Consider the following 16,497-nt stretch of genomic DNA (forward strand, 5'->3'; position numbering starts at 1 on the left):
CAATAGCAAGGTCTGCACAATGAGCTGCATAATTATCCGACACTCAATCTACTCAATAATTTTCACCCTAAACGGGTACCAAATTACACTTGTTGAGCACATCTGTCATTCGCAACTTTCGTTATAGAGCGGCTAGCTTCAATGAAATAAGAGCTTATAATGAAAATGTGGAAGTGCACTGTTCAGTGTTCATAATCAAAGTCGTAACATCATTAGGTACCATGTCGGCTTTCTTGCATGCTCCGAAGTCCAAACACTGAGTTATCGATGAGCTGCTCGGTCATCATACTCCATATTTGTTTATCCCTGAGACCCCAGCTCGACTTCCCCCTTTCTTTGTGGGCTCTCAGCTCGTGCCCATCACGTGTCGCCTGGTAGACAGCTGGGAGCACTCTCCTTGTCTGTCGTAGCTTCCTGAGACTTTCTAGGCATACACAAACAGACGAGTACCGATTCCGGCCGCGGGCTGAACACAGACTGATGAGGCAATACGGCGGCAGGTGTTGGGTGCGGAGCGTCGCTTCCCTTTGCCGACCGCCGAGCCGCCGCGGGCAGACGGCTCGGTGCGCGGTCACAATGGGAGCTGACGAGCTACGCGCTCTCTTGTGTGGACGCCCACCGCAGAGTGACGCTCCTGGGCGTGAAACACTGCGCCGTAAATACTGAGGATGGACAATGGCGAGCTGGTTGCTGAGTGGCATGTCACCAAACCACTGGACTTGCTGCGGTGCTGCGGTAATTTCACTGCAAAGCCCAACCATGAGAAGATACAAGGAGTCAACCAATTAGTTGCACGTGTTCATGATTGCCTGTTTAGTATTCCATCCATGTCGCCGACCGCTGACGACCTCTGTCAGCGCTACAGGCATCTCCTGACCACTCCTCTAACAATCGGAAGTCTCCTCCGCCTCAGCTAATGTTTAGAGCGGCTAGCGTGCGCCTCGATTAGCGCCTGTTTAATGAGGGATCCGGGGGAGGGCGACGCTCGTCAGCGGGCGAGCGTGCCCCGCGGCGGCGGCGGCGACGCGTGCGGACGCCCTCGCGCCGTTTCCTTTCACTGCGCTCACGGCGTCTTTGGCGCACTTGCGGCGGCCGACGGAGGAAAGTGAGGCGCCGCGCCGCCGCCGCAGTCGGCTCGCGGACAGCGACGGATGCGGCGCGGATGCGGCAGCGCGCGGCGCATGGCAATGTGCACGTGAGGTCGACACGAGTGGCTACGGACACGGGGACTGGAGTGCGGTACTGGGAGAGCGAGTTGGACAAACGAGGAGTGTGCTTACATAGTGGACATGTAGGGGAGAGGCAGAGCTGATAGGAGTCGAAGAAACTAATAAGTGCTGGACAGTAATAAGTGAGACACTGGAGATCACGAAGTGACAGCTAGTGAAGCGAAGGCAAGGAAAGGATCTACATAAACAGAATCTTACGGACTCAAGGTAAGTCGAATCTCTGCTCTATGTGGGATAACTACTCTTGTGGTAAGCTTGCTATAACCAGATGCCGATATAGCGCATGTTCTTATGGTAAATTGAGTAACTGAGTTTGAAGCGATAGCAAACTGACTAGCACATATACCTATGCGTGGCGCTCGAACCATGTGTCATTGAAAACAAAATTAGACAGCTCATCTCCCTTTATTCATAAAAACGCGACGGGCCGACGAGCTGCAGCATACCTATAGTGGTCGTAGGTATGGTCCGGTGGGTGCTATGTGAATCTCTTAAACGGAACAACAAACCATGACATCTGCATTGCTTTGGTTACTGACAACTGAATTTTGTTGATCTTTAGCGAGCTAAGCAAGAAACTTATGTCCAGTCTATGCAGAAGTCAACAAATGTTGGACGAACATTTCTGTCAAATTAAGGCCTGCTATCAAGGCGTTGACCTAATCATAGTTTTAAGAGACAAATTCATCAAGAAAGCTACACTACAGATGCTCTACTTTTCCAATGTCGCGAAACTTAGACCCATTCGTGCATATTCAGAATAATGAGGTTGTGGCTACAGGTTTGTGGTCGCGCACGACACAAGCGAAGCCTTCCTCACAATGGTCGGTTACATTATCAGTCGCACTGATGGCCCAGAAGCAGCTCCAGAAAGATTTGGTGAGGATAAAGGGCGTTGCAAATAAAAGCGCCAGTTTGCAATCCGCTTGACTTGCGCGCATTTTCTAATACCGGAGAGGCGCGACGGTTTGCTGCAGAGGGAGGGAGGCCTCACAGGGGCTGGCGGCAGATTCTCACGTGCCTGTTCCCACATGGACAGTGTAGTTTTCTTTGGAGCATTCACCCTGCCGCCGGCGCTACTGCTACCAAGCTGGCATAAAACACACGGATTTTCACAGCTTACACCACTACTATTGGCACAACGATGCCGTTCCTCCCATCAGTAATTCAGCTGAGGGAATTTAATTACACAAGCAGGGCATATTAGGTAATTATGGCTAAGCGGATGTTTGTCACGGAATATTACAACAAAAAGTGTGTCGTAATATGCAGAAACAAAGTCATGAAAAGTGACAGTGATGAAGCCTGCAAGTGTGGGGCTAATTTTACACCTATAGATAAACAACGCATAAGGCACAGTGGGCGAAACTTTATTCTGCATGGTGCTGATTTATATAGGCTCTTCTGTTGCCACCTAGATAAGTAAGTTAATAAAAGCAACACGTTCTTAACTATTGTTTGCCTTCCATGGAATTGCTTTCAAATATAATGACTGTGCTGACAATCTGACAAAGCTGACAACAAAAAACCAGCGAATGAAGCATTAATGTAGCATGCATTGCATTGCGAGCCTATACCGTAAAAGCTCACCACTATTTTCCGTTCTCACTGTACCTCCACTACGACTTGAACACGCTGCTAGGTAACTTTCTAAAGTGAAGCACGTCCTGAGCGGGCTGTTTGCGTATTTCTCACCATTAGGAACCCCTCCCATACTCTTTCTGCCCGGGGCACACACACAGCGAAACATCCCCGTGGCTGTATATAAGGATTTCCACTACAACGTTCTATTCGGCAACACATCGCCAGTTGTCTATGAGCGGGGCTGGTGTGTAGGCGCTAGGCATCATGAGCAGAATGACCACGCAAACCATCACTTTTGCAGTGCCAGTACTTACTTGCATGCTCATAAATTGACTCGCAGAGGTGTAGGTAACTTTTGCAATTGATTATGGAAGAAGGGCAGCATCTTTCATTGGTTTCATTCAACTTAAATGGCTCTATGATGTAGTGAGATGTGTTTATATATTTCTACATTTTGGATCCTTTACGATTTTGATGAAATCTAAGCACTTCGCTGTTTGAATATCCTTGGTATGTCTGTCAAAACTAAATATCCCCCCGCTCGAAGCTTTAAAGGGACCCTCCCACCTTCAAAAAAGTTAATGAATTGGCACGAAAGTGATGTCGCTCGGTTCAGAAAGAGCGAAAACGAATATCTACCAAATTTCATCGAAAAATATTCACCGGTTTTCAAGATATTAGACTTTTACTTTTGTTTACTTTTTGGGATCTCCGCTGTTCCTAGCGACTTTATTTGAAAGTGCGGCATTTGTTGCGCGCAAAGCAGCATATACCACCGCGTGCTACCAAACGTTTTAGTAAAAGATTTAAAAATCGTTAGATCTCCGCTGACGTCACAAATTCTAAGGGGGCATACCAATGCACTAGCCCTTAGAATCCGAAAACTGCAAGTTTGAAATTCCATATCTCCGAATTAAAGCATTTGTCGATGTTGTGAGTGCCCAAACCGGTATTTGCAGGCCATGGCCACCAATTTGGCTATCTCAACTCAAAACTAATGTTAAGGTGGGAGTGTCCCTTTAATGAAGTTTTCCTCGAGTATGTGATCTCTTCCTTGTTGTCATTTGTCGCCGTGTTCTACCGGCGCCCCGCTGCGTTTTTCGATGTGTGACCTCGTCCAAAGCTGCGTACATGCCCCACAGTGCGACCCCGCACCCGCGCTGTACCAGCACCCCCGACGCGTGACCTCTGTCGACACAATCCCGGCGTGACCGTGACACGGGGTCAGCGGCCGGCCGTTCGCCTGCACATCTGCGTACATCCCGCGCCCGTTTGCATATTGAGGCGCGCGCCTCGACTATGGATGAGCGAACCACTCCCCGGCTGGCCAATCAGTGAAGAACGCTACCTGGAAGGACGGGCCGACAGACGCTCCCTCGCAGACTCGATGTTCTTTCGAGCCCTGGCAACCAATCACACAGGAACGGGTTTTAAAGCTCCCAGGAATTCACATAATAACTAGGCATGGGTTTCACTTGATGTAGGGGTGTGCGCAGACTCATTCATCTACGTCAGGGTGCGTCCGAGGTCACCGCTCATCAGATTTCGTGCGTATAAATTTAGCGTCTGACTCCCGCTGCTTGGAACCTGAGTGATGGTCTTATGAATTGCCAAAAGACAAAGTTGCGTAATTCTAACAAAAAAATCATCCGCCATCTCTCATATTCATCATAGCTGGACAGAATAAATGCGGGGCGTGACAAATTTCTCATATTAAGCGTATTTGACGAGCTAATTTTTATCATGCCTTCAAAATTGCATCGGATGTGACGCGCCATTGTTCTTCGTTTCTTTTTTGTCCATGAGCGTAGCGTTTCCTTTTAACACGTTTTGGCACAATTTTTGCACGTGCGTTCATTCACTACTTCCGATTCTCAGCATCCGTCTCTCGCACAACAAGTATCGTACTATTCCCTTCCCCCGCTGGACGCACGTTAGGGTGGCCGTGGCGCTGAGCGCGGCGCCCCCGGCACGCAGTGAGAGCAGGCCGGCCGGGGCGTCGCGGGTTCACGGTGGCTGCCCCGGTCCCGTGCTTTGGGTCAGGACCCACCGCTAACAGCGATACTGACTGCACACCTCGCTGGCTCCGCGCGGCTCGCTCGGCTTCTGGTGGTGGTGTCTGCCACTGCGGTGATGACGGCAGCTCAGTATCATGCCACGAAAAGAACGGGAGTAGATCGGCGGCGCTGTCATCGCGGCGCCTTACGGTTGTGGTGGCCTCGTGTTACATTCCCCTGGCTGACGGCTGTCGAGACTCGGTAGCGAGTCGTGACTCAGCTATGAGTCAAAGTGACTCAGCTGCTAGTGTTACGAGCTGGCTGTAAGCTCTCCGTGAAGTGTCTTCAAGTCTCATTCTCAGAGACTTAAACACATTCAGTAAAGTGTTAACTGTTAATTGCTCAATAGGAAGGCTATATGTGAGCATATAGAGATTTACGTGTGTATAGATATTTTATGTTTATTATCGATTTGTAGCACACATGCACCATAGCCTCACCGGGCGGTACATATCTTAAGTCAAAAGAGGTCGAGACGGTTTGCGTGTCTTTGATGGCCCGCGGACCAGCTGGCGACACTGATCTCGGACCAATCTGTTCATCTGGAGCTCGTGCTGGAACTACTCCGGCCGACTTTTACACACGCTAGGCACGCTCACTGCCGTGTGGATCAGGCAGTTTTGAAGAGGGCGATGAAACATCAAGCGACATTGCTCCGATAATTCTTTGATAGTTATAAGCATGTGCACACTCTCTAATGCATAGTGACAAATAGGTTAATTCATATAGGTAAGAGCTAAATAAGAAAAACATCTCTATGCTTACCGTAGGCGCCCTCAATCCATGGAGACTGCCGCTGCGCATAGGAAGATATCCTAGTGTTCAGCGGCACAGTATTCTTCAGCGTTTTCCCGTGGTGACTGCAGTTCATCACAGGAACGAAAACCTGCTTAGCACGCGATACCGCAGCATAGGAGACCTCAGCGTCGGGAGACTGCAGCTTTGCACAAGCCACTAACCCTGCATGTCTGGCGGCACAGTCTACCACCAGAGGGAACCCAGCGCGGCTGAGGCGGGTCCTGCGACGCCCGGACCGTGCAACGTTTAGCTGGCATGCCGGACAGCTCTGTGCGATGTTCCCTTTGCCGGACAGCCGGGTTGTATAAAGTTTCTGTGCTGGGTGGTGTGCAATTTGAAATTCTCGTCCTGGAACCTATTTTTTTTAAGCACAGACTCATGCATGACATGACAACCATGCATATGTAATTTGAAAGTGCTGTTGCATATCCGAGCTACAGCTCATCAAGACGCAGATCAGCTAAATGAGCTGCATCTCCTCAGGACACTATCCGACGTAGCCGGGGGCCACTAGAGAGCGCCGCGGCCGCTCGACAGATGGTCGGCGCCGTCCGTCCGTCCGTCTGTCCGTCTGCCGGGCTGCAGTTTCTCTCTCCGTCGCCCGCGACACTCCCCGGCGAGATGGATGGTCCGGGGGACGGCTCTGTAGGCTATCACCACCGAATGGCCATATTGTATCTCAGAGGCGCCCATTCCAGCCAGCGGCGCACCCTCTCGTTTCTGGGTTACCCAGTCAGGGGCCGGTGACTATCGGAGGCCGGATGTTTTCTAATGAAAGGTGGCCGTAAATGGTCAGCAGTGCGCCAAAGAAACGACGATTCCGGATGCTGGGCGATGCCAATTTGTTCTCAAATTTAATTAACAGGCTTGATGAAATTTCAGCCGGACTTCTGTTGTATACAGAGGTCTATGTTTTGGCTTAATATGAAGGATACGAATTACGAATACGAATTGTGCAGGAATTGTCCATTTTGTAATTTGTATGCGCATGCAATTATTGCGTCGATGTAATTAATGCAGTGCATTGTAACTTTGGACTTGAGCCAATGCTTGAGCATAGAAAGCGACTCATATGCTTAAAGAAATTTAGTGGTGTAGACCATCCTAACCCATTCGTTCCACCTCGCTGGTAAGGTGTTCAGAGCTATGATCAGACGGTGTCGCAAATTGTAGGTGCCAGAAAGAAAGTGAATCACTTTCACGTTTGGTGTAGCACGAGTAATTTTGATGTTTTGGACTTTAAAACCAGCCGCCGCGCAACAATGGATAATTAGTGATTAAACAAACATCACTTTATAGGTGGTTAATGAATGATGACTGATTCTAGCCACAAGTCAATGAACCAGCGTCACAGACAGCTGATCCTAGTATTATCGCTCGAGTGAAACCTTATTAAAGCAGTTTGAAATCAATTAACGCCTTGCTCATTCATTGACACTCGAGCGGCTTATAAAAGGCATTAATTCATTTGTTTACATCTATTTTGCTCCTACTCGTATCTTATTCCCAGCATGCACGATTACAAGCAGCAAGCAAGTGACGAGACTTTTACTTCATATTCCGAGTAGCGCCGCTCGCAACCCAACTCTGTCTGCAACTCCTATACTGCTGGGAGAGTGAAGCTGCGTTTAGACAGGGACCCAGTCGCACCGGCGGACCCGACTCTGCCCCGGGCGATCTGGTGGGCCAAAACGTGACGTCATGCTGCCCACATACATCACTGAGTTCGTGTGGCATCATTGAGCGCCGGGTATAGCAGAGTCCCAAGGGAATGTGAAGTAATTGAGGCCAGTATGGTGCACAATTAGCATGCAATATTTACATGCATCACGAGCTGAATTTATGAAAGTAGTATTGCTGTAATTACATTTTTAACGGAGTCTCACCAAAATAGCCTGAATTGCTCTAAAAAATAAACAAAACAGTTTATCTTCCGTTCAGTCCAGCGCGTCAGCTCTCTAAAACCTCTCATAATGACATCACTCATTTCACACATGAATGGCAACGTGATGCATGAATCGGCCTAGGATGCCACTTGTCAGCCAGCCCTGAATTTACGAACCTTATCTATGTAGTTTCTTTAACAATGCATGATGATATTCGACTATTCCTTAAAGAAAAATAAGTCCATGGTAGCTATCAGAAACTGCGACCGATTTTTGTCTGTAGTGGAGTCGGTTCACCGAGTCGCGCCGGGTCACAGCTGCGCCGGTATTTCTGCGGCCGGTAAACCAGTACAGTATACGGTATCCACGGTATCGCCCGCGCGACCTGCGACGAAGGCGGCGCAGCGGCGGCGCGTGGCGCGCCGGCTGGCCAGCTGACTGTGAAGACCACCCCGCATCAGCCGACTCGAACGAGTCTGAATAGTGAATATGGCGCCCTGGGTCACCGCGCGTGACCGACGACCGCAGGTGCGCGGAATAGACCGGCTGGGGAGGAGAGTCGGTGTCGTATTTTATGTGTAGGTGAGCACATATGTGTCTTGGAGTGTTGTTCAAGCGAGCATAAGCATTAAACACCTAGCGACGGAGGGAGAAAACGAAATAAGATATAAGTGTATTGAGTGTAAACTGCTATACTCAGAGGGCATATGTTTGCACCAGGCAGTTAACTTTCAGGTGAAAAAGAACGAAACAGCAGATTGTGATTAAATTATGAGGTAAACACAGCTTCTGTGGGATAACTTAAAAAGTAAAATAAAGGCAAAGAAACATAATGGGTTCATTCTCTATTACTTACAGAGTCAAACACTTCATAGTGCACATTACACATATTCATTTGCATGTGTAAGAAAGTACATAACCGTAAGTAAGCACGTTCCAAGTACGCACCAAGTGTGCGGTTACCGTGGACGCCCCCGGCGTCAGAGAAGCATGACGCCCCCACCGTCGGCCACTTTCACAAACGCACGAGCCGCAGACTGTTCCCACGCTGTGTCATAGCCGCCCCGAGACGATCGGGCCACCACCGAGCCATAACCCCGCGGCAACGCGGCAAAGATCCGCACCGAATCAACTCCGACACAACGAAAAATGTGAAATAGTTACTTTTATGAATGAAATGTCCCGAATGTCTCCTAAATGGTTGCAATTGAATTTTTTACCAAGTTTTTAATCAAACAAGCAGCCATACAAATGATGTTCGAAGTCAATTGAAAGTTCATAGGAACTTTACCTATAAAAATAAGATCGAAAAGTGTGTACAATTTAAAGCAGGTAAGACCTTGAAGAGTTCTGGAAACGCTATTTCGCTGATGTTTCAACAGAATAACTGTCATCGGAGAAACCAGAACGAGTGCCCAGAGTGAGCTGTTTCCAGTAACCGTCGAAAGACCGCTGGTCAGCTCGCACTCTCACTGAGCTGGAGGGCGACCACGCCCGATTCCCAGAGTAGGCGCGACGTAACGCTTCGCCGATCCCACGGAGACAGTTCACCATCCTGGGACAAGGCGGTCGTACGGTGCCAGGCAATCGTACTCGCCCTGCAGCTGCGGGCAGAGCCGCGGGTGGTGGGTGGAGAGAGTGAGGGATAGTGCGTGTATTCGGAGGTAGTTGCACCAGACCACTCCCTGGCGACCCACGGTGCGAACAGCCCGGGGCGCTCGCGGCCTGTGGGCTGTTTTGGTGCAATCGTGAGTGGTTTGGGCCGGCTGTGTGCTGTGTGGCCTCAGCTTTAGTGACAGACAAACAAACAGTCGTGATAAACATTGCATGGGAGGTTGGGGTAAGGGTCAGGTCAGGTCTCACGCTTGGCGAGCGTGAGAGTTTCCAGAGAAATCAAGTTTTAACGAGTGTACGAGTAGTTTGAACAAAACTCGTACTCGCACTCATATCTACTCAGCTCTGCTCGTATCTTTTGAGTAAAGAAGAGTAAAGAAGCAACAGAACTAGGCTTACATTGAATATGCTTTGTATTTAATAATTTGATTTGATAATTATGAAACTTTCGATAGATCAACCTCATGATGCAAGTTTAACACGATGCTGATCTTATTTAACTTGCATCGTGATGTTGATCTATCGAAAGTTTTATAATTATCAAAATCACCGTATACGGGTATAAACGAATCTCGCCTGCTGTCGCGTGGCCGTTCTAGCCAGTCCAGACGCGCTGCTGAAGCGGAATAAGTGCAGGCCAGAGCCGTCACTGGCCGGCGTTTTGGCTGGGTGGGTGCAGCCTGTAGGGGCCTGGGTGTATGAAGGCACTGGAGGGCCGAGGGGGGACAATCAGTTGCGGCAGCGGCGGCAGCGGCACCGGAAACGCGACTGTCTTATAGCTGGGTCTGAGCTGTGATGGAGAACCGCGGCTGTGATGTGAAGTGTGGCAGAATTGTGTCACAGTTGGGACCGAGATATGGCGGTGTTACGTCACATCTAGAATGAGATATGCCAGTATCACGGGAATTATGTAGACACGACAGTCATAGCCGCACTGCTGAGCTGATGTAGGCAGATTGGAAAGACCTTGCTACATACATATTGCATTTATCGCTCATAATTTCACAATTAAAAAAGGTGCTACTTGTGTCTCCTATTCCTATAGATTGCACATCTGGAGTGTGTTGTATATTGCTATAGAGTAGGTATATTGCTTGTGATAATATACCTAAATTGAGATGTGACTCATGAGCATCGCGCTGAACTTTTCACATACCGAATGCTTGAGCATCATATCAAATACTTACAATGAAAAAAGAGTAAGCTTCAGTGATACGCATGCTCTTGATGCCAAAATAACTACATTGCAAAATAATTATTACAGCCTTGCCACTCACTTCCCGCTTTTTGAAATATCGAGAATTTATATGAAGAAATTGGCTTGGATCAAGTAATTGTTTTCCTTCGAAACATTGAAATACTTATGTCTCGGAAGCTCTTTGTATAATTAATGAAAAACTGCCAACGTAGGTATGTATATAAATCAAAAACAAAAAGGCATCACTAGAGAGCAGAGACGTCTTTGAAGCTCTACCTATATTTTGATTAGTTAAAAAATGGCGGACCAATGTTTTAAAAGAACTACCTATGGGCAAAAACAGCTCCAGAGACGTAAAACCTAACAAAGTGTAAGCAAAAGCAATTTTATAGATAAGCAGAAACGTTTTCCTATTCCTCATAACATCGTTACCAAACAACTTCACTGTTTATCTATAGAAAAACATTATCAATTACCTAACGGCTTATACGGTTCCGTGAATAAAAAGAGCAACCGTTGTGCATTCTTGTAGATCGATGATAGTTCTCACAATCAGCATAACAATTGACATTTGCAAATTTAAAACACACACGATTCATCAGCGTGAAGATAGCCCAATGACAGACAATAGCAAGGATCATCTAATGGAACAGCGCCCTCTTGCCTTTCGCGACAGCCTGTCGATTCTTTGGCGAGGTCGATGCCCTGTCGGGGCGGAGCAGACCACGCGTCAGTTGTCTCAATAACTGCATAGTTGACGGGCGGACGCCGGTTCCGACGACCCGACCGGGCTGTGTGGCGGGGCGGGGCGGATCCGGCGTCACACACCACCGCTGGAGTGACAATAGGAGCCAAGCTGCTTGACAGAGGATACTACTGATGTGTGGGATCTTATGACGTAACTAGCACATGATGGACGTCACACTAGCTAGCGGGTAAATGAGTGTAACATGATGCGTGATTAGTTTGCCATTCGCTAGAATACAAGCCTGTATCCACTGCTTCTCCAACGAATCTTCTCCCGTTCGCCGAAAGTTCAGAGAAAGAGGCGCGCTTTGTCTGCACCATTCCCTGCGCAGCTTCTAGTCACGGCGCGGCGTGATCGGTCTTCATTCTGCTGCTCTGGCGCCCGGCGCGGCGCGGAGAAAACATGACATTACGGCCGGGCGATCTGCTGTAATGTGCCAGGTGGCGGTACTTTTACCAAGTCCGGCTCCGAGTGGTTGCCTCCGGCCGGACTAGCGTCGTTACACTAATACACGGCCGGGAATCAGGCAGCATTCAGGGCCGTGTTTTATGCGTGATTCTAAACGGACCCGATGGGCCGGAGGAGGATGAAAGTGTTCCGGCCGTTGGGTAATGTGAGGTGCGTCAGGTGCGTTACCATGGCAGTAGGCTGGCAAATAAACCCTACCGTGCCCGAGAGGCATGAGCTATATTCGTCAGCACTGGTCAATGGTCATAGATTAACTACTGTACGCTGTCAGTAAAAGTAAAGGGCTTTGGACGGATTTTGATATCAAACATAGCCATGTTTGTGACAGTGATCTCCTTACATTTTCTTTATTTTCTTTTTCTTGTCGTAGAAGCCTCAATTAAATTCAAAATTCTGAAAAGAGATTGAAGATATGGCAGTGCTGGTAATGCCACAGCCTGTTCACTGTGGCTTATGTCTCATTGCCCATTTTACATTGGCTTGTTGACCAGCTACAAAGGCTGTTTATAAACGGCCGGCGCTCATTGTCACTTACCATACGTTTAGTGGTGCACTGTAACCATTCAATATAAAGGAGGGTGGTAGCAACAGAAGTCATCGATCGATTTTCAATACGCCAACTTCAGTGCATCCAATAAGAAATTGCTGTCACAGACTCTCACACCTTCAATCGTGTCGAATCTGATCAAATACGAATTACATTGACAATGAATTATAGTGCGTATGCGGGCATATTAGAGTCGGACGCAGTAACCACTAACCAGATTACGTAATTTTTCAATTAAAATACACCGTGCACGTTAGAATATGTATTTTTATCTCATCGCAAAAATCAGCTCGTCAATAACAAAAAAATAATAATCAGCGCTCCGTGTACATGTGTAAATAGGTAGGTACTCATGTATACTTTTCTCTCCCAAATAATTAACCTCTGCTGCTTTTCTCGTAAACCTAATTGCCGTGTATTGGGGACAATGCTCACCTCTGGCGCATCTTCGACGCGTCGCATATGGAGCATTCACTTGGTGTCGGTTTACGACTCGGGCGGGCTGTTTAGCGGCGCCCGTTCCCAGTGTATCTGGAGTAGGTGGCACGTGGCCCGTCTGGCTGCTCCCAGCTGCGTGGGAGAGCCTCCGCCCGCCGCCATTAGTAGCGCGAAAGCCGGCGCGACGACACGCCGTGCCGCCGGGGATCGGCACTAATAGTGACAGGACACAAACCGGGCACGAGCGTTCACAGTGGAGGTTACGTCACAGGATGCGGGCGATGTGGGAGCTGTGAGGATTCGGCCGGGTCACGGGCTGTGAGAGAGGAGAGATCGGCTCGCCTTTCACGAACGTTGCTTGTAGTACGGACTCTTCTCGTGAGCTCTCCATAAGCAACTGCATGCGTATAATGCCGCTCGTGATGTGCATCCCTTTGCTGGACTTCCTATTGTGGCGTATCTTAGTCCGCGTTCTATTTTGATTGCTCGTTCTAACCGAATCTTAGCCAAACAACAGTCTTATCTGAGTGGCCATGACCCGTATTAGCAGTTAACTGTACTCTCTAATTCCTACCTCGCATCATCCCTCTCTCCATCATTCCATTTCTCCCTTCCTATCTCTACCATCTCATCACTTTCCCTCGCATTGGTACGGCACCCAGCCTCTGAAATCGTCTTATATCGAACTTTAGAGCGGCGTTTCATTATCCCGGGGTCATCTCCTGTCTCAGGCATAATTTCCTATTTCTGGTAGGATCACATTCTCTTTCTATTTTTGACGGTGTCTGCTCCTTTTCTTAGTCACCGTCTCCCAGCATTAGCTACATTCTCATTACATGCGACACTTTCCCATTATCTCTATCTCTCTATCTCTGGATTTTATTTCCTGTCCTTCCAATGAATGTTTAGCAGTCGGCGCAGCCTCCCCATTGCCGTGGCTGCATAACTCTGCGTCGGTGGCCATGGTGTGAAAGTACCTCATTAGGACGGGCGCCAGGTCAGAATGCGCCCGCCGCAAGACGCGTCGACTTTCGTCAGACTTCCGCGCCCCGACGTCGGAGCCCCGTCCGTCTGTCACGGCCGGAGGCGCTCCTCGGCTCCTGCACACCGCGGTGCTTCCTTCCGTGTTGAAAGGGAGACGAGAGGGATGTTCATGGACTCTGGAGTTTGGAGTACCTGGAGGTTTGCTAAGATTATCTGGAGGGTCGTAATTGAAACGAGTATAAATGAAGCGGCAGATGTAGGAATCCACGTCTGCGTCTTTCTGCATCTACGTCTACAGATGTAGATGTAGGGAGGCTTTATATGGAGCTACATCAAAATCGGTGGGGAACTGCACATGAGCACAATAGTAACTGTCCAATACTGCAATACTATACCCTCTGGATTGTCTGTCGTCACCCTTTGGTTTTGTGTGCGTGCCTCCGCGTCACCGCTCTGGCAGCTCCGGTCATACCGTCAGCGCTTTTTTTGCCGCTCGGTATGCCTTCAGTTCTGTGCTGGCGGCTGCGTAATGCCAGTGAACAGTAGACCGAAATCTCGCTTCTTCACAGACCGGCAATCAGGCTCCCCCGGTCCCGTTTATCAGGCGTCCGGTGCCTGTGATCCTCACCCTAGGGGCGGGCCACGGCGTCGCGCCGGCGCCAGGGCCGCCGCCCCATAGACGCCATATTTCACCTCAGACGGCCAATAACGGGGGCCGACGTGTTTTTACCGGTCGGTTTCAGGCTGGTCTGAAGTGATCTGCTAGACCTTCAGCGCCTCAGATCACTGCATTCATTCGCACGCAAGAAAGTATGATGCGTGCTCTCATGCCTTAACAGAGCAAGCTCATGACACCGTGCAAAGTGCAAAGTTGCACATGCATTGCTCCAGCAACTCCACATTGCCCATCACCCAACTTGCTCTGTCCATCCCCACCCATCGCCGTGCATTGCAAACACTAAACAGTGACCGCGTTTCGCACGGTCTGGTTCGCGTGGCGGCGCCTGTCGCCAGTGACGATGTCGACGAGCGTGGCGCTGTGACGACGACGTCCGGCGCGCGTTACGAAAGTCGGACGGGCGGCGGTTGCGTCATGAGACGGATGGATTCGACTCGGTCGTCACTCAGGGCACGCTGTGTGTTGGTAGCATTGCGATCAGCTGTATTGTGTTCGGAGATGCGGGATTCCGACGCGGCCGGACAAGGTGGGCCTCCAATTGTTGTGTCCGTGATGCGTGAGATGTGAGAGGTTCTGTTGCCTAATCTGCGAGCCATTGTTAGCTGTTTGTACTTGCAAATTGTTACAAGAAAAGAAGCACACGGAATGGCAAACATGGTCGAACTTTGTTGAACTGTGATATCTTTGTCTAGACGGTTTAAAAAAAAATATTTTACATCATTTTTGCAGTGAAGCGCACATGAATACAGTATAAAGTGATTAAACGCTCTACGCTTATATCCACGTCACGTTAGCAGCACTTTGAATTGAAGCACTAGTTGAGGGAGATGTAGGCATATGGAATAAAAACAGGATCAGAAAGATCCCAGATTTAAACAAGTGATTGACGCATGACATGTGCCACCACTTATTTGTTTTCTAAAGAGCTTACTTTTTCTTTGAGGGTTTGAATGACTTATCAAGAGAAGGGATCGCAGCGAGGAGAAAAGGTGACTGAAATCTGGGCTGAGATCAACTGGTCTGTTTGACACTGGGAAGATGTGAAAGGGGCAATGCTAAGACGGTGATGATTCCATAACACAAACACGGTTTCTGTCGTCGCCCGGTGGCGGTGCTGACGTGTCATAAGGAGACACAGAAAGTCTACATAGTGTCACACGGTAAAAGAAAACAGCGACTCGTTCATAACAGCGGCACTCCGTGTGGCGAAACTGCTAGAACAGCGAACATGGCATAATGATTACTCGAAATGCTCGTCCTGGCAGAACGTCCATCGAAAAATTGATATCATATATGAGAAATCGTGTCCTTATATTTTAGATACCTTAAGATACTCCTTGCAAGACAATTCATGCATAGCTGCAAAGCGCAAAGAGAGGCTAAAGCCTGAAACAGACTCTTTCCGCAGTCAGCAAACCGCATGCGAGAGCCTATTCAAATACTTGAAAGTACGCTCGCATCAGTCGACAATCGCACGCACCTCCCGCATGCGATTGATGCAGGCAGAATTATAATATATTTGAATAGGTTCTCGCAAGCGATTTCCTGAATGCGGAAAGAGTCTGTTTCAGCCATAAGAATACTGCAAAGGCCGATAAATGGCGTTCAGAAAATAACTAAACTTACTCGTAACGTAGTCACTTGAATTAATTACGGAGCGAGCGAAGCGAGCGTAGTCTTTCCTTAGATTAACGGAAATTTCTGAGTATGAGCGGCCGGCCGGCCGGCCGGCCGTGGTCACGCTTTTGCGAGGCTTATATCTCAGCAACCACTTGACCGATTTACACGCGGTAATTTTTGTAGGGTAGCTTCATTCCTTCTACCAAGTATTGGACTATTCCCGATGCATGTGGGTGATCCCTTATGCACGTGCCACGTGCAAAACGAAGAGGTGTCAGTTTTGTAATTGTTGCAATATCTCGGTAACTACGTGGCCGATTGCGCTGAAAGTTGGCATGCAGGTAGGCACCCACTAGGCACTGCATATACATGTTCCAGAGTTGGGGTGCTGCTGCACGTGCGCACGTGCAGGGGTCGTTTCCAGATCTCGGGAACGGCTGGACCGACTGCGCTCAAATTTGATACACGGTTAGGGACCGGTTAGTAGGGTGCCGTGCACAAGTCAGTTGGGACCCATTTTGCACGTGCGCACGTGCAGGGTGCCGCTTCCAGATCTCGAGAACGGCTGGGCCGATTGTGCCCAAATTTGGCACATCGCTAGAGACCAGTTAGTAGGGTGCCGTGCACAAGTCAGTTGGAGGTACCCC

General features: G+C 49.0%; 1 protein-coding gene across 1 annotated transcript in view; it reads left to right on the forward strand.

The window, feature by feature from the left end:
• The first annotated feature begins 539 nt into the window (after nucleotides 1-539).
• The window catches only part of LOC122385985, a 31,336-nt gene continuing 15,378 nt past the window's right edge, over nucleotides 540-16,497 (forward strand). The window contains exon 1 of the mRNA XM_043374748.1: nucleotides 540-1,436. The gene's annotated coding sequence lies outside the window, so the exon portion shown is untranslated. The remainder of the gene's footprint in view (nucleotides 1,437-16,497) is intronic.

The sequence above is a fragment of the Amphibalanus amphitrite genome, unplaced genomic scaffold, assembly GCF_019059575.1.
Source record: "Amphibalanus amphitrite isolate SeventyFive unplaced genomic scaffold, NRLGWU_Aamphi_draft 000236F_arrow, whole genome shotgun sequence".
NCBI classification, from domain to species: domain Eukaryota; kingdom Metazoa; phylum Arthropoda; class Thecostraca; order Balanomorpha; family Balanidae; genus Amphibalanus; species Amphibalanus amphitrite.